General features: G+C 40.9%; 1 protein-coding gene across 3 annotated transcripts in view; it reads left to right on the forward strand.

The window, feature by feature from the left end:
- Positions 1 to 8,433: 8,433 nt before the first annotated feature.
- NR1H4 (nuclear receptor subfamily 1 group H member 4) overlaps positions 8,434 to 26,563 on the forward strand; it is a 93,137-nt gene continuing 75,007 nt past the window's right edge. For 2 of the 3 annotated variants that reach the window (XM_017887285.1, XM_017887288.1), the window contains exon 1: positions 14,530 to 14,881. The gene's annotated coding sequence lies outside the window, so the exon portion shown is untranslated. Of the gene's footprint in view, positions 8,493 to 14,529; positions 14,882 to 26,563 lie in introns of those variants that run through there. The other variant, XM_017887286.1, reaches the window with a different exon arrangement.

Raw genomic sequence — 26,563 nt, forward strand, 5'->3', positions numbered from 1 at the left:
TATGCCAGAAAAGTCAAGATTTCATTATATATATATATTATATATGTATATAATATATAATATACATCTATAACATTATTGATGGTGCACTTGGGATATTTTCTTGAATCAAAGAGACCTTCAGACCATCCCAAGTAACTGTCTTAGTCACTTAAAACCATGGCTAATAGCCACTGTCTGTTTTGCCCTAAAGGGCACTAGCTGCTATTTAATGACAATTTACTATATGTAAGGCCCTGTTCTAAAGGCTTTATATACAGGATCTCTTAGTCCTTATGACAACTTTATGAGGCTGGTATTCATTCCCAGAGTTTAAGATGAAGACACTGGGAAGCAGGCAAGGTGACTGACTTGTCCAGCAGAAGAATCCAAACCTGATTGACATCCACATCCCCAAGTCTAATCTGGAGGGAGGGATAGTGATACCACATCTTCCCTGAGAATCTGTCCCTTCGGTGCTTAGCAACTTAGCTTTATTCTGACAGAAAGGTTTTCTCTGGGTCTAATTTAAATTGCTCATGCTGCGTCGAAGCCCTTTCCCTCTTTGTCTCCTTTGTGGCGGCCAAGAACAGCTGGTCACTGTCCCACTAACAATGGTGCGTCGTCTAGTAGGGGACAGTAATTTTCCTCCTTCAGAACCAACAATCCCAGCTTCTTGAACTGCTTTTCCTTGGCCCTATTTTCTCCCAACCCTTCAATTACTTCTCTGTTTTTTGCCTAGTTCCTTGGGGATAGCTCCACAGCTTCGTTCCTTGTCAGCAATGGATGTGGGGGCAGGATGAGGTTTGGGCACTTCTAGTTTTTATTCCTCTGAATTTCCCTGGCTTCTAAACTCATTCAGCCACTGGGGGCCCTGACAGCCCCTCTTAGACTCTCTGCACACACAGATCTTTCTTGGTTTCCACGCATCCACTTGGAATTGTGCAGGGTGTGGGTGCCTCCAGGGTCCTTCACCTCATGTGTGGATCACTATTGTTAAAATTTGTCAGTCTCTCTAATTCAGCTTCTCCCCCTAGGATGCCCTCCCCCACCCTCCAAATATCCTTGAAATCCCCTACTCAAGTGCTCAGCAGTTCCTTATGACCAGGAGCTTGGAATCTCGCCCACCCTTGGCTAGCTACATGCCTTTTCTATTTCCTTCTAAGCTCTTTTTACTTTCTGCCTCAGAATTTTTATGTATGTGTCATATTGTTCTTTTTTATGATGAATTTGTAGTTTAATGTTTAAGACAGGCAAAACTTTCACATGGTATAAAATTAAAAAGGTACAAAAGGCACACACGGCAAGCATTTTTTCCTAATAGCTTGTCCCCCAGAGGCACGTGACTAGTGTTACCAGTTTTTTTGTATATCATTCCAGACATATCCCACTTACCTATTTTGTGATTTTACATATACATATACACATTTATATAATTTTTGATAGATATGCACATACATATGTACACATACACATATATATGTTATCCACACATCAGATATCTACTGCACACAGTTTTCTGTGCTTTATTTTCAATTAGAAGTATAGCTTGGTGAGTATTCCATCATGTTTATAAAGAGCTTCTCCGTCTTCTTTATGGCTGTATAATACTCCATTCCATGGATAAACCCTGATTTATTTCATCAGTCCCTCCTGAAGGACTTTGATTTTAGGAACATAGACTTTGGAATCAGACTACCTTGACAGACTTCTGGCTTGATCACATATTAGCTATATGATCTTGGGCAACTTACTTAACTTCTCTGTGCCTCAGTTTTCTCACTTGTAAACTGGCAATTACAATTGCACCTCCTCTTAGGGTTGCTGTGAGGATTAAATATGTTAATTAATGTCAAGTACTTAGAACAGTGAATGGCACAGAATAAACTCCAGTAAACATTAGCTATTGATTAGGTTATTTCTCAAGTTTTGCTACTGCGTTTTGTGCTGCAGAAAATAACCTTGAACATAGGCGTGATACCCAAATATTTAACAACTTTTACAGCATGGGCACTGATGAATCGGAATGATGCTGGCCATAGTGCTGAAGCAGGGTTCCAGAGGAACCATGTGGTCTCGGGCATTTACCTGTCGATTTGCTGGTTTGCAGCAAAGCCTAGGAGTTCTTGGCGAGGGATTGTATGGCAAGACAGCAGCATTTACTCGTCAATAAGTAAGCATTTTTTTTTTTTTTTTTTTGAGACAGAGTCTTGTGCCGTCACCCAAACTGGAGTGCAGTGGCACGATCTTGGTTTACTGCAACCTCCACCTCCCAGGTTCAAGTGATTCTCCTGCCTCGGCCTCCTGAATAGCTGGGATTACAGGTGTGCACCATCATGCCTGGTTAATTTTTGTATTTTTAGTAGAGACGGGGTTTCACCATGTTGTCCAGGCTGGTCTTGAACTCCTGACCTCAGGTGATCCACCTATCTCAGCCTCCCAAAGTGCTGAAATTACAGGCATGGCCCAAGCATGTCAATATTCTAATAACCAGTTCTGGAGCATACCAGAAAAAGTGCAGTTAGTTAGCTATGCGTTCACATATCACATCATACATATGTGCATATATCTTTTAGGATAAATTCTGGGAAGTGGAATTGCTAAGTCAAAGGTTATGAACACTTGCAATTTGTCCTCCTTGGAGATTGTACTAATTTGCGTCATTTCCAGCAATATGTGTGGGTAGAACTTCTTTTTATCTTTGCCCATCTAATAGGTGAAAAATGATACCTCAGTGTGGTTTACATTTCTCTTATTGTGATTGAGTTTGAATGTCTTTTAATAGACTTAACAGCCATTTAGGCTGGGCACAGTGGCTCACGCCAGTAGTCCCAGCACTTTGGGAGGCCAAGGCAGATGGATTGCCTGAGACCGGGAGTTCCAGATCAGCCTGGCCAACATGGCAAAACCCTCTCTACTAAAAATACAAAAAAAGTTGCCAGGCGTGGTGGTGTGTGCCTGTAGTCCCAACTACTTGAGAGGCTGAGGTATGAGAATCGCTTGAATCTGGGAAGCAGAGGTTGCAGTGAGCTGAGATTACACCACTGCACTCCAGCCTGGGCAAAAGAGCAAGACTGTCGAAAAAAAAAAAAAAAAAGATTTAACAGCCATTTACACATTTTCTTTTTTGTCTTTTATTATGGTCCATATTATAATTGAGTTTTAATGTCCTTTTATGTGTTTAACAGTCCTTTACACTTCCTTTTCTGTGTACTGCCTTCTCATATGCTTCACCCATTTCACTTTTGTGTTGTTGGTCTTTTTTATATTGATTTGTAAGAGCTCTTTATATATCATATGCCATTTGTTCTTTTACTTAACTGTACAAATTTATTGAGCACTTACAGTAGGCTTGGTGCTGTTCCAGGTCTAGGGATACAGAGATTAAAAAAACTATAACACAGTACTTACCTTCAAGTAACTTGAAGGCTAGTGAAGGAGACAGGTAAAAAAATAAACATTCACAATAAAGAATAAAAAATAATTTGAGAGGGTGAGCATGGCGTGCTTTGAGAGCACAGAGGAGAGAGAAAACTCACATGAACCATGTCTGATTAGGGAATTCTGCAAAGGGTGTTCAAAGCCTTTGAGTGGAAGATGCTTGATAAATACTTGTTCTGTGTGTAAAGACTGATTGGCTTCTGTGGAAAAGTACCTGGTTGGCTCCTCTGTTTCAGACTCATTTCCAAGGAGGCCAGTATTCTTTCTGACTGTCATCATATCTGACTTTGCTCCATAGTTACAACCTATTCCCAGCCCCTGAAGCACACAAAGAATAGTGTAAACGTGTCATTACAATCACTGCGAAAGCTCTAACTTCACACTTTTCTGATGATAAGTAGCTTTATCTCTGTTGAAGAAAGATAGTTTACCATTGAGCTATCAGCTAGATTTCACAAATAGATGGGGGCTTTTCCAAATATAAAACAGGCCATATCCTCAAATATGGTAATTTGTTCTACCTATTAATCATTTAGCAACTTTTGTGTTTTCAATGCTGGTTGGACATAATATAGCACTCAGGCCCAACAGTGACCTTCATCTTTCTACTATATCTTTTATTGAGGACCTGCTGTGAATGTTTCACATCCAATTAACCTGTATAGTAGCACATGGTATTAAGTGGATCGTCCTATTTTAAGACTTCTTTATAATAGTTGAATGCAGTTTGGACAATCTATTCCAGCTGGGACTGAAACAATTGAACACAAGCCTTGGGCAGAACAAAAGTTCTAAACAGCTACAGATTGCCTTGTGTGTGGTCTAGTGCACAGCTGATTCCTTGCAATAGTGTATGTCATAAACCCTCAAAGCAGCTCTTACCTTATCCACCAAGGCTGAGAGTTCTTGCTTCAGCTCTCAGCATTGCCAAATAAATGAATTCCACTTTTCTGTCAGGAAGACGGCATGTTGTCTGAATTAATGGATAAGAATGGCTACATAATTTGTAGGGGCTCAGTGCAAAGTAAAAATATGGTACCTCTGGTTTAAAATTATTAATAATTTCAAATGACTGAAGAATATTAAACACATCTGGGGAGAGGCAGAGGCAGATCGACAACCATAGATGTAATGTGACTAAAATACATGGAGAAGGAAGGTGCAGATTATTTTCTATGCCCTGAAATGTATAATTTCCTCTATTATAAACCACAACTTATGGTATATATTTTTCAGTAGCTAATTTTGTGTGCCTTCCTTCCCCTTCAAATTAGGCCCAGAATCAAAGTCTTTTGGGCCCCGATTCAATGAACTTTTGACTCAGCAGTACTTTTCAAACTTTCTAAACTGTGACCTTACAACAGTGTTACCTTGAAATCTAGGTCTCATCAACACACACATATACAAGTAAATAAAAGCTCTATTAATGGATGTTTTTACTCACAATGCAAATATTTGCTCTGCTGTTCTTTTATATACCATTTCATTGAACACAAGTGCCAGTCATGACCCACTACATTGATTTTATGAACCGCTAATGGGATATATCACACAGTTCAACAAATACTGCTTGAATGTCTATGTTGCTTATCTGCTGGGAGTTGCAGGTGAAGCCTGAAGTTATTTCACCGAAAACCTCCTCTAGAAAAAGAACCACCAAGGCCATATGAGCTGCTAATAGGGCAAGAAATAGAAATATTTGAACTCTAATAGGGGAATCTAAATTGGGACAATCTTTCTAAAAGTAGTTTGTTAAGTTTACTGTGGAGTCTTAAAAATGTGTTCACTCTGACTCAGTGATTTCACCTTTAAAAATCAGGCCAAGGAAATAATCATTGATGTAGGCAAAGACTTAGCTACAAAGGATGATCAATGCAATATCATTTATATAGTGGAGGAAAATTGGAAACAATTTAAACGGTCAACAGTTGAGAATTAGTTAAAGGAGGGCCTATATCTATGAACTGAATGTACTGCCATTAAGTCATATATGTAATGAAAGGTTTAGTGATAAAAATACTTATGACATGTTAATTGAGGAAAGCAGATACAGAGCAGTATATACTATCAGCATGAAAAAGATGAGGATTTATATAAATTTATATGCTTTTAAGGCCAGCCATGGTGGCTTACACCTGTAATCCCAGCACCTTGGGAGGCCAAGGTGGGTGGATCACTTGAAGTCAGGAATTCGAGCCGAGCCTGACCAACATGGTGAAACCCCATCTCTACTAAAAATATAAAAATTAGCTAAGTATGGTGGTGCATGCCTGTATTCTCAGCTACTAGGGAGGCTGAGGTGGGAGAATCACTTGAACCCAGGAGACAGAAGTTGCAGTGAGCTGAGACTATACCACTGCTCTCCAGCCTAGGTAATAGAGTAATACTCTGTCTCACAAACAAACAAATAAACAAACAAAAAAACTGTATTTAAACATTTAGAAGAAAACATATCAACTATTAACAGTGTATTCTCTGAAACTATGGTGTATTAGTTTGCTAGGATGGCCATAACAAAATACCACAGACTGGGTGGCTTAAACAGTAGACATTTATTTCTTACAGTTCTGGAGGCTGGAAGTCCAAGCTCAAGGTGTTGGTAGGTTTGTTTTCTCCTGGGGTTTCTCTCCTTGGCTTGAAGATGGCCAGCTTCTTGCTGTGTCCTCACATGGTCTTTCCTCTGTGCATGCATACTTCCAGTACATCTTCCTCTTCTTATAAAGACACCAGTCCTATTGGAGTAGGGTCCAGTCCTTACGATCTAATTTAATCATAATTATCTCCTCAAAGGCCCTATCTCCAACTATGATCACATTTGAGATTAGGGCTTCAACTTGTGAATTTTGAGGAGATTACAAGTCAGTCCATAACACATGGGTTGTAAGATTGTGGGGGAATTTTATTTTCTCCTTTTTGATTTTCTGTATTTTCTACAGAAAACTTACAGACTCTACAGTAAACTTAACAAACTACTTTTAGAAAGGTTGTCCCAACCTTTCTACAATGACCATTGTGTAATTTAAATTTAAATGACTTGTTTAATTAAAAAAAATAGGCCGGGCGTGGTGGCTCACGCCTGTAATCCCAGCACTTTGGGAGGCCAAGGTGGGCAGATCACAAGGTCAGGAGATGGAGACCATCTTGGCTAACACAGTAAAACCCTGTCTCCACTAAAAATACAAAAACTAGCTGAGTGTGGTGCCGGGCGCCTGCAGTCCCAGCTATTCGGGAGGCTGTGTCAGGAGAATGGCGTGAACCGGGAGGCGGAGCTTGCAGTGAGTCGAGATCATGCCACTGTACTCCAACCTGGCAACAGAGCGAGACTCTGTCTCCAAAAATAAAAAATAAAAATAAATAAAATAACCAATATAGGGCTCCTCTAAAAAGAAGAGTGGGGCAGGGAAGATAATGAAAGCAACATGCATTTGACGTAGGATAAGTGAAGAAACTCATTTGAGACTGTCTAACTACAATATAGTTATATTTTATCTCCTGGGTCACATAATCAATAAAGCAGTTTGTGGATATTTTATTTTTAAAGAGTTCTAATCATTAGCACTGGCTGTCCAAGCTCTGATGAAGCTTCAGCTTCGTTCTTCATCCACCTGTAGAAGAGTTTCTCCACAACATGGACTCAGGGACTTCAGTGAGTCACTTAAAATAGCTTGATTTCAGTTACTTAAAATAGTGCAATGGCTCATGCCTGTAATCCCAGTGCTTTGGGAGCCTGAGGCAGGAAAATCTATTGAGGCCAGGAGTTCAAGACCAGCCTGGGCAACAAAAAATTTAAAAATTATCAACAAGGGCCGGGCGTGGTGGCTCACACCTGTAATCCTAGCACTTTGGGAGGCCACGGTAGGCAGATCATGAGGTCAGGAGTTCGAGACCAGCCTGACCAACATGGTGAAATCCCATCTCTAATAAAAATACAAAAATTAGTCAGGTGTGGTGGTGCATGCCTGTAATCCCAGCTACTCAGGAGGCTAAGGCAGGAGAATCGCTTGACCCTACAAGACGGAGGGAGGTTGCAGTGAGCTGAGATGGTGCCATTGCACTCCAGCCTGGGTGACAGAGGGAGACTCCATCTCAAAAAAAAAAAAAAAATAAAAAAATAGCCAGTCATGGTGGTACAGGCCTGTAGTCACAGCTGCTACTTGGGAGGCTGAGGCAGGAGGATTGCTTGAGCCCAGGAGTTCAAGATTATAGTGAGCTATGGTCATGCCACTGCACTCCAGCCTAGGTGACAGAGCAACACTGTCTCAAAAAAAAAACAAAAAACACCCAGCTGACTGCAGGGGTGGATGGGGCTCCCATATGGCTGCTAGCTTCTGGAAGATTTCATATCTAGTGGAGTATGCCATTTTCTTCTCTTCAATGTTTTTTTACCACACATTTTCATGTGATATTTCAGGTTGATCCTAACAATAACCTTATGACATAGGAATTCATTCCCTACTATTATATATATTTTTTGTATGAAGAAACCAAGGTCCCAGAGATTGACTTGCTGAAGGTCTCATGATCAGACCCAGAGTTCAGACCCAGGCCTCTAACCCTAACATCCATGCTTTCAGTACCACCCCTACCATGTTGCCTTTAGGTCTTGGAAATTTTGTCTCCTTCTGAGAACTCAGCTGCTGGAGTGCTGTGTTGTCTAATAAAAAAAAAAAGAAGTGATTGAAGGCTGCAGCCACCAAGCACTTTCCAATAGATTGATTATGTGTTGGGACAAAGACTCACACTCACAGCCAAGCCTGAGCCAGTGGGGACAGAGGCCAGTTGGATTATCCATGCTCTTTCTCCTTCCCTTTCCTTGTCCATTTCAGTATCCCCTTCGTGGCCACCCCTTGTGAAGCTGAATGCCCTGACACTGTACTCTGACTGTAGTGCTCACTCAGGCCTCAGAGTCTGGCATAGACCCCTCCCTTGATATACTAATATTCAAGGTTTACCTGTTTTGTTTCCTGTTTGTTTCAGAATCTTACAGTTCCTGACCTGTTGTGAACTAATTCACTGAGGGGGAGAGGTGAGGAGTGCAGATGTTTAATTGAAAAGAGAGAATCCTGGAAAGGGTAAGGAAGTAAAAATATTAATAAAATAATAATAATTTCTAAGGATGCAAATCTTTTTTGGCAGGATGGCCTTTCTGCTATATTTGTAATATTATACCAGAGTTGATCACTAACAATATGTTAATGACTGCTATCTCTATTCTATTCAGCAATTAATTAAAATGTCCCAGTACTGATAAGCATTTCACAGAATAAATATTTTGATCTCACTTTCCCTGGGTTGATAGTGGAGTACGGGATAGGAGAAAGTCTATCAGCTTTGGAGAAAACAAACCTGTATTTAAAGCCCCTGCTTTGTCTCTTTTGCATAAGTCTTTGTCTCTTTGCCTGAATCTCTCAGGCTTAGTCTCCTCATTTGTTAAAGGAAGATAAAACTGTCTGGCTCCTAACTTGTAAGGACTAAGTGAAAGAAGCTTTCATTCTCCCAGGGCTGCCCTGGAACCAGCTTACCCTGGTTCATGAGAGTCCCTTGTTAAATTTTCAGGGCGTTCTGAGCTGGTTGTTGTTAAACATAGCCCTTATCAAAAATTAAATTATATAAACTTATAATTAAAGACATTAAAACAAACAAAAGTAATAAATACTCAAAACTTATCATGCCCTAATTATTTTGCTATTTTATGGTCATCTATGCTCTTGTGGTTATTTATGCCTAGTGCATCTGTGTGATGGCATATAATGGTGTGCCAGTTTACATCCTCCCCAAGTCCATTGGTAGCTGACATTACATTGGTAGTTTGAAATTGGCCACGATTAGAATATTTATGACATGAAAAATATTTACAAATCAAGACCTGATTTATTGTATTGTCGATTTTCTAAGGCAGGCTTGTTCAACTTTGGCACTATTGATATTTGGGGCTGCATAATTCTTCGTTGTGGAGGGAGAAGCTGTGCATTGTAGGATGTTTAGCAGCATTCTGGTCTCTCTTTACTAAATGACACTTCCTCCGAGTTGTGACAACCACAACTGTATCCAGATATTGCCAAATATGCCTTGGGGAGCAGAATTGCTGCTTCTCTCCATTGAGAGCTACTGGTCTAAGAAGTTGGCAAATTAAGGTCAGTGGGCAAAATTTGGCCCATGGATGTTTATATACATCCCTCAAGCTAAGAAGTTCTACGTTTTTAGAGGATTGTAAAACATAACAGAGACTAGGTGTGGTCTGCAAAGCCTAAGATATTTACTTTTTAGCTCTTTAAAGAAAATGTTTGTTGACCCTTAGTCTTAGTGATAAAGAAACTGTTAACAAAGAGATTAAACTTAAAAGTGCATGATGTTAGTAGCTGTTACATTGTGAAGAACACATACCATAACTGAAGAAATGTTCTCCCAGTATATGAAAACTATTATTTGATTCAGCAAAAAAGCTACTCACATCACTCACGAACAAGTGAATTTCCAGCATACATAAAGTTGGAACTCGAAGAGGGTTCAGTTTAACAAAAATAATTTGTATGAAAATCATAGTTTAACAGTAGATCACATATAACATTTTAGAACGATGTTTATATTGGGGAAAGGATTGGTGGTCTGGAATGCGATTCCATTTGTCAAACCATGGTTGAACGGCAACCATAAGTTGGCTATCAATACAAGAGTTTGGCAAAACTCAATGAAAACATTCCAGTTGACTCATTGGCTACATGGAATTTACAATATACAGAAATTGTATATTTATTATTATTTGTAAAACATGTGTTACTTATCTGTTCTATCAGTAAAATTTAAAATAAATGTTTATATGTATATATTCACACACCTCTCTGAGAGCTGGTTGTTAATCACTTACCAGCACTCCACTGCTCCCACCTCCTGTTCTACCCCTATTTCTTTGTTCCTCCCCTACATTCTTCCTTGAAAGACATTATCCTCTTTATTTCATGGGATTCTCCAATCTCCCTCCTGTCTTAGAGCCTTTGCTGCTGTCTTTTCCTTACCCTGAAATGCTCCTTTTTCTCCTCCTCAACGCCTTTCACTCCCAACACATCAGAGATCCTTCCATCTTAGCTAAAACATCACTTTCTTAGGGGAAGGCTTTTTAAACCCCTTTGACATGGTGGGGGCTCCCTGCTAAGTACAATCACAGAACCCTGTACTTCTCCTTCATAACATGCTGTCACAAGAGAACTTACAAGATTATCTGTGTAGTTTTTATTAATTGTCTGTCTTCCACAGCAGGCTGTAAATTGCATCACTGCAGGGACCACATCATTTTGTTCACTGCTGATTCACCAGTGCTTAACTTACTGTTTGGAAAATATTAGCTTCTCAGTAAATGCTTGTTCCTTTTCCCCTTCTTTCTTTCTGTGCTAGTTAGAATTAATCCCATGAATACAGAGCACATTTTCTGTTTGTTATGATTAATGGAGAGTATTGTGACACCCTGAACTTTTCCATCTTATCACATAACACAAGTGAATGTTATTCATTCTTTATGGGATTTCCTTTATTATTATTATTGCTGTTATTATTTTACTGAGTCTCCCTCCTTCACGGGATGGTGAGCTTTCAGAGCTTGGGTTTTGGGCCTCTCCTACTCAGCACTAGCACATTGCCTGGGGCATCCAGTTATCAGGGACACAGTGGTGAACAAGATAGGTGTAGTCGTCTATTTATGTTTCATATAGTGAGAGAGACATGAAATATGTCCATGTATGCCAAGTGGTGCTCAGTGCTTAGTGCTACAGGGTAAAATAAAGCAAGGTAAGAATGAGAAGAGAGGCCAGGTGTGGTGGCTCATGCCTGTAATACCCGTGCTTTGGGAGGCTGAGATGGGAAGATCGCTTGAGCTTAGGAGTTTGAGATAAGCTCAGGCAACATGGCGAAAACCCATCTCTACTAAATACAAAAAATTAGCTGGGTGTCGTGGAATGTGCCTGTAGTCTCAGCTACTCGGGGGACTGAGGCAGGAGAATCGCTTGAACCCGAAATGCTGAGGTTGCAGTGAGCCAAGATCACGCCACTGCTCTCCAGCCTAGACGATAGAGCCAGAGCCAGACTCTGTCTCCTAAAAAAAAAAAAAAAAAAAAAAAAAAAAAAAGAATGAGAAGAGATATCCTGGACTGAGGAGACAAGTGGCATTGTATTTGGTGTGTCCAGGAAAGGCCTCTCTGGTAAGATGAGTACAAACCTGTAGCATGCAATGGAAGGTCTCTGGGCAAAAATCAATCCAGGCGATGGAACAGAAAGGACAGGGGCCCTGGGGAGAGAATGTGCTTTATGAGTTCAGAGAACAACAAGGAGGCCTCATGACATGTCACATGTCACTCATGACAGGGTGAGTGATAGAGAAAGTCAGAGCTATGGTGGGATGGGATGGGGTAGGATTCAGGGTCATTTAGATCCTTGGGGTCACTGTAAGAAGTTTGGCCACTACTCTGAGAGAGATGAAAGCCAGTGGGGGTTTCGAGCAACAAAATGATATGATCCTTTGGTTTTGGTAGGATCACTCTGGTTGCAATGCTGGGAACAAATGACAGAGTGCAAGCATGGAAATAAGGAGGCCACTTAGGAGGCCATGGCACAAACCCAGGTGCAAGAAACCTGGCATGGACCAGACAGATGACAGTGGAGGTGGTGGGAAGGTATCAGATTCAATACATATACTGTGAAGGTAAAACTTAAACATTTGCTAATGGATTGACTGTGTGGTATAAAGAGAAGAAAAATAATTGTTGAAATTTTTGAATGGGCACTTATGTCATGCCCAGCACTACATGCTACACCTTTGGAGATCCAAAAGGATGAGAAATACATGCCACCCTCAGGGAGTATCCAGTCCAGTGGGCAAATACGATTGTCAGTGTGAAGGCCCAGAGCAAATAACAACAGTTAACCCCTACACAGCACTTTCTGTGTGTCAGGTACCAGTACTTTGCATAGATTAATTCATTAAATCCTTACAATAACCTCATATGAAATACATAATAATTATACCTTTATTTTACAGGTGAGAAAACTGAGACAGATGTTAAGTAAAAGCCAAAGGTCTAAGGTCACACAGCTTGTAAGTGGCAGAGCTGGGATTTGAACCCAGCCAGTCCAGTGCCAGAGTCTGTGTCTTCAGTCATTGTCTCCTTCTCTGCTGGAGAGAGTGAAATCACAGTACAAACTCTCATCATCCAAGAAGAAATGGGCTTGGTGTCACATAGAAGTCACATAGGAGTCCCTCAGGCAGCCCATAGCTGCAGAGTGCAGTGAGTGTCAGTGCAAACTCTCTTCAAATGAAAATGTACAGGCCTGGGGTGCCCCTCTCCCTTGTGCCAAAGGGGCTGGAGGATGCACCATAGTACATTGGGAACCCCCAGAAGTAAGTAGGAAGTGGGAGCCTGTAGGACCTACAAAAAGGCTATTTTATAAGAGAAGCAGAATATAACATGTCTAACAGGTTTGAATGTAGATCTTCTACCAGCTGACCTTGTGACGGGAAACAAATAACACACATCACAGATGGGAAATGCACACATCACACACACACACGTGCATGTGCAGCCATGCTACTTTGTAAAGTTGGTTCTCAGCTCACTCATTGATTAACAGAGAGTTACACAATGCTTTTTCTGGCCGGGCGCGGTGGCTCAAGCCTGTAATCCCAGCACTTTGGGAGGCTGAGACGGGCGGATCACGAGGTCAGGAGATCGAGACCATCCTGGCTAACACAGTGAAACCCCGTCTCTACTAAAAAAAAATACAAAAAACTAGCCAGGCGAGGTGGAGGGCGCCTGTAGTCCCAGCTACTTGGGAGGCTGAGGCAGGAGAATGGCGGGAACCCGGGAGGCGGAGCTTGCAGTGAGCCAAGATCCGGCCACTGCACTCCAGCCTGGGCGACAGAGCGAGACTCTGTCTCAAAAACAAACAAACAAACAAAAAAAACAAAAAACACAATGCTTTTTCTGTGACAGGCACTGTGCTAAGCCAGGCAGTAGATACAAAGACAAGTCTACTACCATGCCTGGTTTTTGTAAAAGAGATAAAACAAGTAGAAAACTTAATATATAAGGTCAGAGGAGTTAAGGGACAGCAAGGAAACTATAAATGAAAGATCAGGGGAGTTTGGTAGGGAGAGTAGAGGCAGATGAGGAATGGGGCTGGCTTCAGGGAGCACTCTGCTTCTGTTTCATGCCTGGAAGATGTGTGGGTGTGCAAAGAAGGTAACTGAGGTAGAAGGAAGAGTCTGTGCAAAGGAGTGGAGGCGGGAGAGCTTGGTACAGGTTGGCAGAGGTTGGGATGTCTGGAGACAGAATGTGAGAAAATCCTAGAGACATTAGGGCTAGATCTTCAGAGGTGGAAGGGGTTCTAAATGTCATGCATTTTTGTGTTTGTTTTTTAGGCATAGAGAGTGCATTGGGGATTTTTTATGAGGGGAGTGCCTAGCAAGTTGCTGGGTACATAATAGGCTGACAATCAATCAATGATGGTTCAACTAATGAAAGAAAGAAATAATAATGGCCACAAATTGTTGGGTGATTGCTATCTGCCACACTCTTTTATAAACATTTTAACTGCTCATGTAATTCTCATCACAGCCCATGAGATGGTTTCTCCATATCCATTCTACAGATGAGGAAACTGAGACTCAGAGAGGCTAAGGGTCTTGCTCAAGCCTGTGACTAAAGAGTTGGCATCTAACCAGAGTCCATGCTTCCACATTGCTGTACAATTTGGAAAACAGAAGAAGGGAAGAGAAGAAAAAGGGGTTATGGGACCAATGTCATCCAGAAAGGAAGCTATGATAGGCCCAAATTAGGAGAAGAACAACGTGGGTTGGAAATAAGAGACATTCCAAAGATACAATCAACCCAAATCTGTTATTGTTTGATATGAGTGGCTGGGCAGAGGGAAGAGTCAAAAAACCTCCCAGCTTTCAGTCCCTGGGAAGTGATAGAGCTATTCAAAGAAGTTGGAGTGAGAGAGAGGGAAGATGACAGTTTGGTTTTAGTTAATGTGCACAGAAATATGGGTGCCCAGGAGCCCCCAAAATGGCCAGAGGAGAAGTGCTTTCAAAGGCAAGCTGCAGGGCTCCTTGGTTTGGTCACATTCCTCATTCTGGGACTCTGCGGGTTTGTCTTGGGAATCTCGAGGCTCTCCCAAGGTTCCTTTCTATGTTTACATCATTTAGCAGGGAAGGATTGTTAATGACTAATCTGTGTCCATGAGGCACAGAGCCAAGGAAGAGATGCTGCTGCTAGCCCGGAAGGCCGCCTGTGATCATGCACAGCACACTAGAACTCTCTCCTCCTCCTCACCTCATTGTCTCCCTGACTTATCCTAATGCGAAATTGGATTCTGAGCATTTGTAGCAAAATTGCTGGAATCTGGAGAGGAAGACTCGATTCAGAATCCTCCCAGGGCCTTGAAAGTCCATCTCTGACCCAAAACAATCCAAGTAAGTACCTAATTCCTTTGGGAGTGGGGTGTCTATCTCATGGCAACAGAGAAAAAATAGTCACTTAAAAGTTTCTCTTTGACATCAGTAATTTATGTCAGTAAATGAATTCTGAGTTAGTAGAGTTTGATATAAAGTCCTGAAAATTAAAAAAAGAAAGAAACTCAAAAATGAAAAGAAATAGAAGTAGAAGTTAATGAGTCTTAGCAGTTGCTTACCTATTGAAAACTTATTTAGAAATATTCTTTTAACATTGTGGTCACCTGAGTAAATCACTGGAGAGAGTAAATTTCAGAAATGTTTCCGTTCTGATTCCATAAACAATTTGACCTGTATAGCGTGCTATATTTTGGTGATTTATCAAATCTTGAAGTGAGTTTGGGAATATTGCTAATGTCAGATGACTTGGGAAGTAAGAATAGGACATTTAACCTATGCTTAATTGAAATGAAATTTTTCCCTAAAAGAAGAGTAGGTGGAAAAATTCTTCTTTCTTGACTTCAGTTGTAAATTCTTCTATTGCTTTGCACTTCGAATATTAATATCAAATGGAAATATTTTTAAAAGATAGAAATGTGAGTATGGGCCGGGCACGGTGGCTCAAGCCTGTAATCCCAGCACTTTGGGAGGCCGAGACGGGCGGATCACGAGGTTAGGAGATCGAGACCATCCTGGCTAACACGGTGAAACCCCGTCTCTACTAAAAAATACAAAAAACTAGCCGGGCGAGGTGGCGGGCGCCTGTAGTCCCAGCTACTCAGGAGGCTGAGGCAGGAAAATGGCGTGAACCCGAGAGGCGGAGCTTGCAGTGAGCTGAGAACTGGCCACTGCACTCCAGCCTGGGCGACGGAGCAAGACTCCGTCTCAAAAAAAAAAAAAAAAAAAAAGAAATGTGAGTATGAGTATGAGGAAGAACTTTAGTAACGAAATTGTCCAAGGACTAAATCTATAGATAAGATATCTCTTTGTCTCCTTACTGACAAAGTGAATGGGGCAACTGTGGAGCCTCACTTACTTCTTTTAATTGGGTTTTTATTTAGAAGGGAGGGGCAGGAGGGAATGACAGGTGACTCACCTTGAATTCTTCCTCTAAGAAACACCTGAGCTTTGAGCTTTAAAGAAATCTGATGCTGTTTCTGGTGCTGTTTTAGAACCACTTCAGGAGTACTGACAAGAGGGGTAGGGACCCTTAGAAATAGTATTAGTGATAAATAAGAAGGCAGGAAGAAATTTTTGGAGGTGATGGATAGGTTTATGGTATAGATTGTGATGATGATTTAATGAGTGTATACCTATCCCCAGACTCATCAAAGTGTATACATGGAATATGTAAAACTTTTATCTGTCAGTCACACTTCAATAAAGTGGTATATATATTTATTTCTGTTCCTAAAAAAAGGAAGGGAGAAGAGAGGGAAAGATGTACATGGAGCTACCATTTTGTTTCTAGCTGTGATTTTATAAAATGATAGATGCTTTTATCTTTGTGTTACCTTCCTATCCCCAGTCCTCCAAATTATGGATCTGTGCCATTTGTACCATGGACTTTTCTGTTTTCTGAGGATGTTGCAACAAATACTGATGCAATTCCTGGTTAACTGATGAAGTACTGGCCAGGGACAAAGCTGTCTTGACCCTTCCTCAAGATCTGCAGCGATTTCCCACCATGTACCTCTGCCCTCTCCCCACAACTGGAGAGGGAAAGTCATGGAATCCTTGTCCTTCCTCTCGTTTCCACCTCTCCAAGATCGGGCCAGTTGCAATGGAATATCCAATGGTTGTGTGGCCCTTGTACTCTGTAAGGAAAAGAAAAGAAATGTGTGTATGCATGAGTGTGTGATGGAGCTAACTTTTCTTCAGTGCCTACTAACATGTCCTAGCCTTTACTTCACCTGCCTGTTTCCTTCTTACAACAACCTGTATGGGAGTTTTTCTTTATTTTCTTTTTTAATTTTTTTTTTTTTTTTTTTTTTTTTTTAGAAAAAATTCTCCTTTTCCTAGGCTGGAGTGCAGTGGCGCGATCTCCGCTCACTGCAACCTCTGCCTGCTGGGTTCAAGCGATTCTCCTGCCTCAGCCTCCTGAGTAGCTGGCACTACAGGTGCATGCCACCATGCTGCTAATTTTTGTCTTTTTAGTAGAGATGGGGTTTCACTATGTTAGCCAGGTTGCTCTCGAACTCCTGACCTCAGGTGATCCGCCCACCTCGGCTTCCCAGAGTGCTAGAATTACAGGCTTGAGCCACTGCGCCCAGCCAGGAGTTTTTCTTATACTCATTTTACAGATGAGAAAACAGACTCAAAAAGGACAAGTAACTTGTGCACAGGCAGATGGTTAGGAAGTCGCAGGACCTAAATTTGAGGGTGAGTCTTTCTGACTCCAAAGCCTCTTCCTGGCTACTCCGATATTAGCGGAGGCTGGGAAAACTTGAAATGGGGAATGATGGGGAGCAGGGGATCCTAGCCGTTAAGCATTCCAACCTGACAGGGGTGATTTGTTAAACCCAGGAACAAGTCTGACGTTTCCTGAAACCTCCTGTGTAGGGCATTTTTGAGTGATTGCACCATCAGTAGGGAAACTGAAAAGTTTCAAGCACTATTTGTTTTCACCCAGAGACCAGTCTAGGATAGCTTGTTGGACATTTCATTTATCAGCATTTTAATTAAAGACCACAATGAACTCTCCATGCTGCTGTGATTAGGGACATCTTAGAGGAGCTCAGAACTGCCCTGGCTCACAGTCTCTGGATTATGAGTGCCATGAGACTGCATATTATGATGTGATAGATTTTCAAAGGCTCACATTGTCATTAGGTGGGTGCATAAAGGACAGAAAAGGTTCTTTTCTTCATAGAAAGAGGTTTCCCTTCTCTTTGCTCTCAGTCTCATTTTTATCTTAATCTGTAGCAACATAGATTATAAAAGGAAATTAAAAAATATAGGAACAAGCCAGACACAGTGATGAGTGCCTGCGATCCTCGCAGCTCGGGCGGCTGAGGTGGAAGGATTGCTTGAGCTCAGGAGTTCAAGGCTGCAGTGAGCTATGATTATGCCACTGTACTCTAGCCTGGGTAACATAGTGAGACACCACCTCAAATTTTTTTAAAAATAAGAAGTAGGAAAAAGTTTCCTCCCAAGTATTTTTTATTGTCACAGTCGTTTCTACCAGTGACGATGTAGCTAACAGGCATCACTATATGAGTGTCCTTAGTCACCAAGCTGTATGAGGAGGCAAAAATCATTATTACGTACAAATATCCATCCTTCTCTCTTTTCTCTCCCTTCTCTCTTTTCTCTCCCTTCTCTCACCCTGCTCTGGAATCCCCTAACCCCTTTGCTCTTCACAGTGAATTATTTTCTCCCTCAGTTTGCCCATTTCCAATTTTGGCCATAAAGGAACACCTACTATTCCAACTCTATCTGCTTTGTAAATTTGTGATAAAATGACACTAACATAATGCAAATTGATTGCAAAGTAAAATTGCAAATATTACACAGAACAAAAATAAGATTGGTTATTTGTTAGGATTAAGAAATATAACAGGGTTGTGGTGATTAAAATAAATATGTATAAATATAAAATAAATTTTTATTAATTTTCATTTTTTAAGATAAAATCCTAACAAAACTTTGAGATTTTGCTTCCCATTTTAAAGAGATTTAGATGGCCTTTTCCAGGTCTCAATGAACCTAAGATAATCTGGGTCTCTTACACTTTAATTAATGTTATGAATGTAAAGAAAAGGAGAAATGGTATGGCTTTGCATTTTCAAGTCCTGTAGATATATTTAACACAGTTATCTGGAAAACATGGTAAATAATAAAGCTGGGCATGGAGAAGACAGTCCTGCTGTGGGATGTTGCTGATTACAGAAAATAAAAACACTGCTCTGGGCTGAGACTGTTCCTAAGCAGAGAGCTATTTGCTGCCATGTCCTCGAGAGCTATGGAAGCTGCCAGTGTAGATGATGAGTTGATACCAGCCTGGAGCTTAAGGAACAAAAGCTGGTTGCCATCCAGAATTTGCAGGGCAGAGACGGGACAAAAAAAATGTCATTCCAAAGTGGTCATGAAAAAGATTCTTGTTCTCCTGGAGTCCCGACTGAATGTGAGGCTATAATTGGGCTTCAGAGGGCCAGGGTCACTTGAGACTACATTTAAAAACCTATGCATTTTACAGAGAATTTTCAGGGCAGTGAAATCATTCTATATGATATTACTAATGGTGGGCACATGTTATTATACACTTGTCAAAACCCATAGAATACACAACACCAAGACTGAGCCCTAATGTAAACTATAGTCTTTCGCTGATAAAGATGTGTCAGCATAGGTTCATCGCTTGTAAAAAAAAATGTGCCACTCTGGTGCTAGTTGTTGAAAGTAGAGGAGGCTGTGCATGTGTGGGGGGTTGGGGGGAAGAGGTATATGGAGGCTGTCTGTACATTTTGTTCAATTTTATAGTGAACATAAAACTTCTCTTAAATATGTATTAATTTAGAAAAATCTCTGTATTTTGTATATGTCTTTCCTAGAGAGAGGTTTATAATTTTCATAGAAGCTCAAAAATGCTGTACAGTCCTAAAATTGTTTTAAGAAAATGAAGCAAACCCTTCTCTTCTAGAGAATCTAAATATATCTGCTTATAGCATCTGATTATATAATTGGCAAAATCGAGGACAGGAAATGATACCCTAGGAGACTGACATATCTTAATGTAGTCACTGTGTTAAAAGCTACAACATTATAACTAAGTCCAAAATATTTTTTGACCTTCCCCTAGCCCCATTCTCCTCTACTTCACTGTTTCAATGTTAATACAAACCAAAACACTTTAATCTTGTTTAACCACTTCCTAATATTTGATACTATAGAGCATAGTTCATTTAGTCATTCCACTGTTGATGGTTTTTTAGGTGGTTTGTTCCCTTTCTGCATTAGAGGCAATGTTACAGTGAACATCCTGGTACACACCGGCAAAGATTTCTCTAGGAAAGATACCTAGGAATTAAAATTGCACTTTATTTTAACATACACTGCTAAAGAGCCCTCCAAAAAGACTAAAATCTATGCCCCACTAGCAATATGTGAGAATACATATTTTATACACTTCGAATATTATCAAAGTTAAAAATTTTTGATAATCTGATAGGTGAGAATGGTATTTAGTTATAGTAATTTCCATTTTTCTAATTATTATTAGTTTCAGATATTTTCTGTGTTCACTGGCCACTTGTGTTTCCACTTTGGTGAACTTCCTTTTCGTATCCTTTGCCAGTTTCTCTCTTGGATTGTTTATCCTTTCTGTTTTTATTTATAGGAATCATTTATATATTGTTTGTACTAATATTTTTGGTGTTATTTATGTTGTAAATATTTTCATCCATTTTAATATATTTAGCTTTGTTTATAATGCCTTAATCTCTGTCTTATATTTCAATGTTCTCAAATGTATTCTTTTCCTATTTACTTCTTATTTAATAAAGTCCTTCTCAATCCCCAAATCCATAAAGATCATAAATATATTTTCTCCCAATAATTTTATAATTTTCAAAGTCTTTAATCCATCTAAGATGTATTTTCCAAGAATGATGCATAAGGATATCTTCATTTTTACCCTCAAAGCATAGGCAATTTTCTTGCCATGATTTCTTGAATGGGTCATCCATCTTCCACTGATTTGAGCTGAGTCCACTAGCTACAGCATAGACAACTACTTAGGGTTGCTCAGAACACAGCATGCTATTTTCCCTTCCTATAGCCATCCCTGTTGCATGCCATTTTCCTAGCCTAATGCCTGTTCCTTCAAGATTAGGTTCAGGAATCAACCCTCCATGCTCAGAAATATTTCCCTCATTCTCCTCGCTATACCCTTGTTTAAAACTCATCAATTACTTCCATTTAGAAGAACATCCAAACTTCTTACCATAGCCCACAGGCCATACAAGAGCTGCCTACTCTCAGACCTCATCTCCTATAGCACCTCCTTGGCTCACTCATTTCCAGCCTCACTGGGCTTGTGTTGTTCTTCCAACACTCCAAGCCCAGGCCCTTAGCTTTTGCTGATCACTCTGCCTGAACTTATTTTCCCTTTGCGTGACTTATTCATTCTTGTCCTTCACATCTCAGTTCGAATGTCCACTTTTCAGAGAGCTCTTCTCTGACTGCCCTCTCCAAAATAGTGTTCAACTACAACACTGTATCCTTCTCTTTTACTTCCTTATTATCCTCATTAGAAATCCTATTATTTGTCGACTTGTGTATTATTCACTTATCCCTCTAGAATGTAAGCCCTCTGTCTTACCTACCACTGTATTTCTAAAACCTAGACCGAAACTTGGTATACTGTAGAGAATTAATGAATATTGGATGAATGAATGTCCCTGCTTGGGCTCCTGATGGCACCTGTGCTTAGCTCTGTTGTAGCAATCCTCACACTACTATAATTGGGTTTTTCTTGCCTGACTTTTCGACTAAGCTTTCTGAAAAGTCATTATCTTTTACTATGTCCAGTGCCTGTCAATAAATGTACGCTGACTAAATAAATGAGTGAATGAATGGGAAACTGATGTTGAAATGCCATTTTTAAAGAGTAAGTACCTTACCACACATAGCTAAAGAGACCAACAGGCACATCTACCATACTAGAGGGAAATCTTAGATCTATGAGTGTATTAGAAACATTTCTATCTTCCAAGTTACTACAGGAGACAGTTTTACAGATGGTTTCATGATTATAAAAGGACCGCCACCTTCCCATCTCCTGTGGGAATTTTCTTACTGCTCTTCCAGTTTCCACTAATGCGTCTCCTCGCTGCCCTTCTAGCCTCAGATCATCCCCCAATCCCAAAGCCCAGGCTATATATGTTAGGGGTTTTCTTAGATAGCATCTCACTTCTAGGTACTGATTTCTCTGCCAGTTATTTATTTCTTTGTAACAACCATCCCAAAGCTTAGTGGCATAAAACAGAAATGCTCCATTAATTCTTATAGTTCTGTGGGGCAGTTGAGCAGCTTCTCTGCTGGTTGTGCCTGGGTTCACTCATGTTGCTCATTCAGATGTGAGATCAACTGGAATTAAAGAACCGAGATGGCCTCACTCATATCTGGGGTCTTGATGTGGCTGTCAGCTGCGACAGTTGGAAGAGCTGGACTTCTTTCTCCATGAGATTTTAAAATCTGGGATATCTGCAAACAGTATGGCAATCTCAGGGCAGCCTTCTTAGATGTGGAAAACAGAAGCTGCAAGGTTTCTTAAGGCCTGGCTTGGAAGTCCCACAACCTCACTTCCACCACATTCTGTTGATCAAGGAAGTTATTAGACCAGTTCAGGTCCAAGGGCTAGGGAAACAGACTTCGTGCATTGATGAGAGGAGTGGCAAACTCACATTGTAAGAGCGTGTGGAAAGGAAGCAGTTGTCATGGCCATCTTTGCAAACAATTTACATGAGTAAGAGGCACAATATTTCAGAAGATCCAATGAAGTATTTGCAAAAGATGACAAGTTAGTCACGGAGAAAGCATTAAACAAATAGCTTCTTGACCATTTTGACTAATGTACATACATGAAAAAAGAAAAAACAAACTTTCCTGATTATGAAGAGCCAACATTTAGAAGACAACCACAACAACAAAACTATTCCTGGTAGTTCTAATGGAAGAGAAATTAACAACGGGAAATTTGGGAGATTAATTAAAACTATTTGGGTCCAGCATGGTGGCTCACTCCTATAATCCCAGCACTTTTGGGAGGCTGAGGTGGGCAGATTGCTTGAGCTCAGGAGTTCTAGACCAGCCTGGGCAATATGGTGAAATCCTGTCTCTACAAAAAATAAAAAAAATTAGCTGAGGCCAGGCACGGTGGCTCACGCCTGTAATCCCAGCACCCGTCTCCACTAAAAATACAAAAAATTAGCTGGGCATGGTTGAGGGTGCCTGTAGTCCCAGCTACTCAGGAGGCTGAGGCAGGAGAATGGTGTGAACCGGGAGGTGGAACCCAGGTTGCAGTGAGCCAAGATCGCGCCATTGCACTCCAGCCTGGGCGACAGAGTGAGACTCCGTCTCAGAAAAAAAGAAATATTAGTTGGGCGGGTGGTGCATGCCTGTAGTCCCAGCTACTCGGGAGGTCGAGGCTGCAGTGAGCCAAGATGGCACCACTGCACTCCAGCCCAGGTGAAAGAGAGAGACCCTGTCTCAAAACAAACAAACAAAGAAACAACAACAAAAACCCTGAAACAAAACAAACAGTTTCTGGGGTGGTCGACTCATGTATAATATGGTTCCCATGGGGAGAATGAAAAGGCTATTACTTAAGAGATTTCCAGTAAAAATGGTTACCGTTCACTAATTAGTCTACACTGTGGGGAAGCAGACTTAGTTGTTAGGTTTTTTTATGTGACCAAAAAAAACTCCTTCTTCGGCTCTTGTGTGTGTTGTGTTGTATGCCTCTATTCACTAATTTCTGTCCTATGGCCCAAACAAGACTGATTCTAAAGGTGGTTATCTAGTAGGGTATATTATTCATTCACTTATTTATGTATTAGTTACTTTATTTATTTATGCAACCATTTATTCATTTACTCAATTAACAAGAATTTATTGTGCATCTAAGGTGTACCTGGTTGGCATTGTGCTAGGCATTGGAGATCCAATGTAATCTCTCCCAGAGCTGCTGGTCTAATGGGAGAAACAGAAAACCAAATCCACAAAAACAAAGGTTGAATTACCATCGTAACACCACTACAAAGAAGAGATACCCAGGGTTATGAAAGTCTCCTGGAGTTTGTGCTAGTCAAGGAGTTGAGAAGCAGGGTTAGACCTAGAGCTAGGCAAATGAGGCACTGAGGGTGCAAAATTTAAGAAGACATTCACTTCTGGGTTCCTGGTCCTAGAGGCCTCAACTCCAGGTGCTTCTTCTACATCTAGTTGGAAATAAAGGTCAGCTGTTGTTTGGGCACCATTGTGTAAGCTCCAGAGAGCAGAGAAGCTTCGAAAGCTGTGGATATCTGGTTGATGCAGGTACTTTTATTTATTTATTTGTTTGTTTGTTTGAGACAGAGTCTCACTCTGTCACCAGGCTGGAGTGTAGTGGCACAATCTTGGCCCACTGCAACCTCCGCCTCCCTGGTTCAAGCGATTCTCCTGCCTCAGCCTCCCAAGTAGATGGGACTACAGGCGTGTGCCACCACGCCCGGCTAATTTTTGTATTTTTAGTAGAGATGGGGTTTCACCATGTTGGCCACAATGATCTTGATCTCTCGACCTCGTGATCTGCCCACCTGGACCTCCCAAAGTGCTGGGATTACAGGCATGAGCCACCGCGCCTGGTCGATGCAGATATTTTTGATGTGTAGACCTGAAATCTCCTTTCAATGGAGATTTTAGAAACAGCAAAATAAGTTTCAGAAGAAACAAAATAATACTGTGGGTAAGCCCTGTTCCAGTTTACCTGATTGATTTGTGCATGTGAACAGCTAATGCTGAGTACCTTAGCAGAAGTGACCTTACAGAACTGCCCAGTGACCTTCACTAAGGATTCCTTAAGAACATATTTCCAGGCCAGGTGCAGTGGCTTATGCTTGTAATCCCAGCACTTTGAGAGGTCAAGGAGGACAGATCACTTGAGGTCAGGAGTTCGAGACCAGTCTGGCCAACATGGTGAAACCCTGTCTCTACTAAAAATACAAAAATTAGCTGGATGTAGTGGTGCATGCCTGTAATCCCAGCTACTCAGGAGGCTGAGGCAGGAGAATCGATTGAACTCAGGAGATGAAGATTGCAGTGAGCTGAAGTCGCACCACTGCACTCCAGCCTGGGCAACAGAGCAAGACTCTGTCTGAAAAAAAAAAAAAAAAGTATTTCCACCCTTTGGGCAGAATCTAAGACTTCCTCTGAGCATAAAAAGATGACGGTTAGAAAACCTTCATGTTTTTTCCTGCCCTTTAAAAATGGATTACATAGATATCCAACAAAGTGTATACTTTGCTATCAACAACTGAGTTCATTTGAGACAATGTCACCATGAATGATGGCTTGATGTGTAGAGTTCATAGTGAACTAATGCATGTAATCGGTTTTTATCTTCATCCTCCAAAAACTAAGATTCCTCTATCATCAGAGTCAAAGTTATTTAATTGCAGCAGTGTCTTTCCAAGGTCTCTGATTGCAAGTGGTTTATGCTAAATCAGAGGAGCTCCGTACACCATGAACTTCCCGTGACACACAGTATCTAAATAAGTAAATATTGATAACCAGAAAGTGGGAGTCCAAGCTACCAGTAACTATGTGTCTTATCACAATAAAAACAAACAGTGCATACCATTTCTGAAATAATTCCTGAGTCCTTAAAGGAAGACTTAGGTTACAGCATTTTAGAAATAAACATTTTGTTCCTGCTTTCACCAATACCCAAGGCTTAAACTTTGTATCATCGGGTTGCTGCTTCTCCTTCCTCCTCCTTTTTGTATGGCATACACAAGTTCCTTCCTTCCCGCCTGTACTGACGCCACACAAGTTCCTTCTTTCCCACCTCTACTGACGCCACACAAGTTCCTTCCTTCCCACCTCTACTGACGCCACACAAGTTCCTTCCTTCCCACCTGTACTGATGCCACACAAGTTCCTTCCTTCCCACCTGTACTGATGCCACACAAGTTCCTTCCTTCCCACCTCTACTGACACCACACAAGTTCCTTCCTTCCCACCTGTACTGACGCCACACAAATTCCTTCCTTCCCACCTCTATTGACGCCACGCTGCTATGCACTCTGGTCATAACACAACAACTTCCTGAATGTTTCTCCTTCTTTTACTGCTTCCCCTCCCCAGCCCACCTTCTCACTAGAGTAATCGTAACTACTGATTTCATTGTGCCACTCAAAATTTCCAGTAGCTCCCCACTGACCACAGTTAGGCTCCCCAAACATTTTATGGGAAGGAATTACTTTTTCCTCAAAGCTTTAAGAATGGTGTGTAGCAAGGGCGAGGATGTGTGAGAAAGAGAGAAGCCCTGTATGAACTTACATATTTTTACATAGGAAACTTTCCATATATAATTTCATTCGATCTTTTTCATTGTGAAATATTTTCAACACGCAACAAAATAGAGTAATATAATCAAATTCCTTGTATTTATTGCTCAACTTAGAAGGAGAGTATTACAGATATTATAGATACTCCCTATGTACCTGCCCACTCACATTCTGCAGTTCTATTCTGAATATGAGGCTCATTACTTTCATCCACGTCTTTACAGTTAAGGCAAGGATCACAGGCGTTTTCTACAAAGGATAGACTGAATATCTTAGATTTTGCAGACCATATGGACTGTATTGTAGCCACAGTAGTTAACTCTGTCACTGTAGCTTAGAAAGGAGCCATAGAAAACAAGTAAACAAAAGGGCAAATCTGGTCTTTGGCAGGCTGGGTTGGGTCTGAGAGTCATAGTTTGCTGACCCCTGCAGTAGGTAACAGTAATAATATGTAGCACTATTTTGCATATCTTTACATCAAACTATATGTATTATTCTGCAACTTGATTCTTTTGCTCAATATGATGTTTTCCCATTTATTCATATGAATACATCTAGTTCTAGTTCATTTTATTTTATTTTAGTTTTTAATGTTTTTGAGGTGGAGTTTTGCTCTGTTGCCCAGGCTGGAGTACAGTGGCGCGATCTCGGCTCA

Source organism: Rhinopithecus bieti, unplaced genomic scaffold (genome assembly GCF_001698545.2).
Source record: "Rhinopithecus bieti isolate Rb0 unplaced genomic scaffold, ASM169854v2 scaffold_15133, whole genome shotgun sequence".
Taxonomy (NCBI): Eukaryota; Metazoa; Chordata; class Mammalia; order Primates; family Cercopithecidae; genus Rhinopithecus; species Rhinopithecus bieti.